A 4,556-nucleotide genomic window follows, 5' to 3' on the forward strand; every position below is an offset into this window, starting at 1 on the left:
AAGGAATTCCAAAGGGTTTCCCCTTCAAGAATTATTTTGAAGAATTCGATGAACTCTTCAGATGGGAGGTTGGAAGCGATGAAAGCTGCGAAATGAAACAACGATGTTAGTCAATAAAGATAAAGAAACAACCGGGAAAGATACGGGTAACCTAATCACTACCGGGTTTCGCAGACCACTTCGAAGGGAGAAAATCAGCGAGATTTCCAATCGAAGCGGGGGTTTTCTTAATTAGAAACCAAGGATGATGCCAATTTTCATCCTTGTTCGGAAGATGTGAAATGATATTCCTGTTGGCATTAGGATATGCTGAGAAATATCCCGTTTTCTTCGATGAACTTCTCACGCTCAGAAGTTCATTCAGTTCAGCAACTCCGATAACATAACCGGCCTCCGCCGCGATTGTTATAATTCCAAGAATTGTACGGAGAAGATTGGGGGTTAATTGAGGAAGAGCGATTTCAAGAGCCGCTAGGTATAAAATAAGGGCTTCGGGAAGAGGAAAGGTAAGCCCGCAACCCTTGAAATAAATCTCATACACACAGAAGTAACCATCGCGATGGTTCTCTGGAGATTCTGTGGGAGAAGCTATTTGTGCTTCCGCCATAATTTCCGGCGGAATCCGGCAAAGCTCTCTCAATCGCTCGAGGGATTGAAGAGTACAAGTGGACCTGTAGTGCGGACCGGCAATGTCACCAGGGCGGGTGCACTCGTCGTTACTAGAACGCCTCTCGTCAAAAGACGGAGACTCGGGTCTATCGGAATCAGAAGTCATTGGGAAGAAAGAAAAATTCAAGATCCGGCGAAGAAGGGTTTTGGTGAAGGAACGAAGAGAGAGGTTTTGATTAAAGTACAAAAGTAAAAGAAGAGAGTAATGGTGAAAAGAAGTTACCTCAAGCTAATGATGAAACCGCCTCGGAAGTCGTGTGGAAAGTGGGAAGGTTTTTCCCGTTTTAATAGTAATTAAATCAATATACGGTCATAATGATGACAGATGTCACTCGGTTAAAAATGGATAGTGCCAAAATTAAAGGAGTGATGGGATTTTCGGCGGGAAATCAGAAAGATTCTCGAGCGCAATCTTTGGCCACTTGAGCATTTAAAGTCCTCCGAACTGGAATAGCACTTCGAAGAACTTGGGGGACTAATTGTTGGTGTCGGATCCCGCACCAGAAGTACGAGACCAACCAAAGATTGCCACGTGATCAAGATAATGGCCCATAAAGGATGAAGCCCATTGGACCCGTGAGCCAAAGGGACGGTCGAAGTGGTTGTCACCATTTCGAGAATCCGAAGTGACTACACTGTGACACGAGTTCGGTGTAGAAGACACGGGTAAGTCGGTTCACGGACACTTGGGCCGAAAGAGGCGAGGCCCATGAAGATCAGAGTCAACTCAAATTCAAACGTTGAGCATTAAAGCCGAAGAATCAAAACGGACACATTTAAGAAGAAATAATTGTGCTTAATTACTCATTTTAATGTCGTTTATCGGTGTATAAATATAGAGGCTGATGGCCATGTAAGGGGGATCTTCCTCTCGAGAGAGAAAGAATAGAGCAATTTTCGTATCAATTTACAAGTTCTTACGTATTCATTTTTTGTCCCTCAAGAATAATCTTTCCCACTTAACAAAATACTTGAGTGTGCAAATCCGACATCCACACCATGGGCCCACCCCTGTCCGACGGCCGGTCCGTTACGTCCGGGAGGCTTTAAAGACTTGTTTACCGACCCTACAAATCACCACATGATCATTCCCTGTGTTTTGTTCTCACTCACACAGTTCCGACAATCACTTCCCGGAAGGTCACCCATCCTGAAACTACTCCAGCCCAAGCACGCTTAACTGTGGAGTTCTCTCAGGACAGTTGACCGAAAAGATAAGTGCACTTTGGTGACATAGGTGGCCAAATCAATCTTTTTAAACCTCTCCGCATGCACCACCATATTCTTGAAACCGGGGTGTTACAGACTAACTTGACAATATTAGTTCGAGATCGATTTAAGTGGTATGAAAGGAAATTTTTATTTTTTGCCACAAAATTTTCCGTAGACGTTCACTCCAAATTTCGTCGTATAGACAAACAAAAGAAATTTTCTGGTGAAGAATTTTATGCCGGCTTACTCTTGACAACGGTGTACAAAAGGTGTAAGATATCGTCATGAATTTAAGAGAAAGATATATACTCTCATTTGGTAGATGCAACTATATAGATCCCTTATCAGTTTGACGATGTGAGAAAGACTTGATTCAGTTTGTCCAGAAGGTCTTAAACTGTCAAAAGCATCCCTGAAGGATTATATTGCTAGAAGTAACAAATTCTAGTTCACGAAAACATTATTATGTGTATGAAACAAAATCAGTATTGTTATGAATTAGAATAATTGGGCAGATGTAAGATAGTCGGCTTAGTTGGCACTTGTGGGCATTTAGCTTGTTAAAAGAAAGGTATAAGTATAAGTGCAAAGTATGTTGATGATTTACATTTTATCGGATCTCTTGTAGATATTTCATATACAATAGAATATTTGAAAAAAAAAATTTGAGATAAATTTATTCTTCTGTAGAAATAAGATTGTTCATGGACCCGAGTCTTAATTAAATTTCTCGGGATTACATTTTGAAGATCTCGCGAAAGAGATGTTATCTCAAAGATCCTTACATGATTTTACATAGAAAATGGTCTAAAAGTACGAGACTAAGAAGAAAAGTTCAAATAGTAAACTTTACAAAGGAGATTATGAATAACTCCTTTGTACAAGCTGAATGTTTAGAAGATTGTATATAGAAAAAATTTTGGGCATGAAGTCTAAATAGACTAGAGAAATAGTCTTCGATATGAAAAGGAATGTATGGATTGGAAGTTCACTGACCCGAGATAAGAGTTTGTCTACTAAGGTTCTATTTATTAAAATTCGTGAAAGAATGATATATATGACTGGAATGCATATCTTGAAGATGATGATTCTAGGGGGAGAAATATGATCATGTGCGTGGTTGTACTATTTTTCTCTTATCATGGTTGTTATCCCACTTGGTTTTTCCATGAAAGATTTTTAACTAGACGACTAAGAACACACGAATGATAGACACCTAAAGAGAAATATTGTGATTCCAGTGATGCAAGAGTATTTCTTCAAAGTCTTTGACAAACATTGATGAGATCGTGAGAATTGAAGAGAATGATAAAGTTCAGTCACTTGCAAGACCCATGACCAATAAAAGAATGACGATGTACGTGTATTACAAATTTGTTCGAGCGGAGATTTGGCGAGCCTATTTACCAAGACGTTTTCAACAACTACTTTCAAGAAGTTACTTCATCATATTGGATCACGTCATATCGAAGATTTCAAGTGATGTACTCATGAGGGGGTGTAGATGCACGCTACACTCTTTTTCGTTAACCATGGTTTTCTCCACATGGTTTTTCTGGTAAGGTTTTTAATGAGGCTGCATCATCTCACATGTACATTTGAGACCATATTTTTAATGAGGCTACATCATCTCACATGCTTTTTTCTAGAAGGTTCTACATGACTTGATATCTAAACCTAAACCGTAATGTTGTATCCTATATATATGTTGTATCTTAGGAGTATATCAATAACAGAGAAAGCAATTCCCGAAACCTCTTTGTTCACAACATTTTGCTAATTAGCGGTAGCTCTAGATCACTCACATCCAAGCCGAACTTTTAGATAAACGATTTTAGCTCACTTATAACGTAAATCAAGCAAGAGAAACCAATGAAATTTATTGATTTTACATGAAAACGTTTTTTAAATCAAATCGACAAAACTAAACTGTTTTCACAAATAACCTTTTCATGGTTGATCTAGAGGGGTGATCAAGAAACTCAACTTAAAATCATTTTTATTTCATTATAAAACCAGTGGAAGCAAGAGACGTAACAAAAAATTAAGTCATAACGTTATTGAACCTTTAAATGACAATTCGGCGATCTTATGGGTTAAAAGGACTTATGGCAACTTATTTGGTTGTTAACACTCTCAAGGAATGGAAGATGATTCAAGAAGTTATGAAAGATTCAAACACTCATGAAAATATGAAAACAAGAATCAAGAAGTTGTCAAGGATTCTAACTGAAAAAGAGGATAAACGAGTAAGAAGCATTCAAGTGACCAAGAGAAGAAAGGAGGTGTTGGCGGTGGTGGGGAAGAAAAATTGTGGTGGTGGTGAGTTAGAGAAGTCAAACAACTATAGAAAAATGGAATTTTCAAAAATGAGAGGAAAACAAACGTGGAGATGGTTTTGTTCTTCAACAAAACCTTGACACATAAGAATGTTTGTATTATACTTGGTCCACAAGATACCACAAGATACATGTTTTGTTTCCCAAGTTATATATCTCTAACAGTATGTTATCAAGAAAACTCAATGCTTTTGTGAAACCTTAAACCTGAGATTAATATTAGTTATCTCTCTTAATTAATTGTCATGCCAACCACACCGAATCAAACAACCAATTCAAAATTTGTTTCAAATAATTTTATAAAATTCAAGAAATCATAAAAACACTACCCTTGGC

This window comes from Arabidopsis lyrata (assembly GCF_000004255.2).
Source record: "Arabidopsis lyrata subsp. lyrata unplaced genomic scaffold ARALYscaffold_5, whole genome shotgun sequence".
NCBI lineage: Eukaryota > Viridiplantae > Streptophyta > Magnoliopsida > Brassicales > Brassicaceae > Arabidopsis > Arabidopsis lyrata.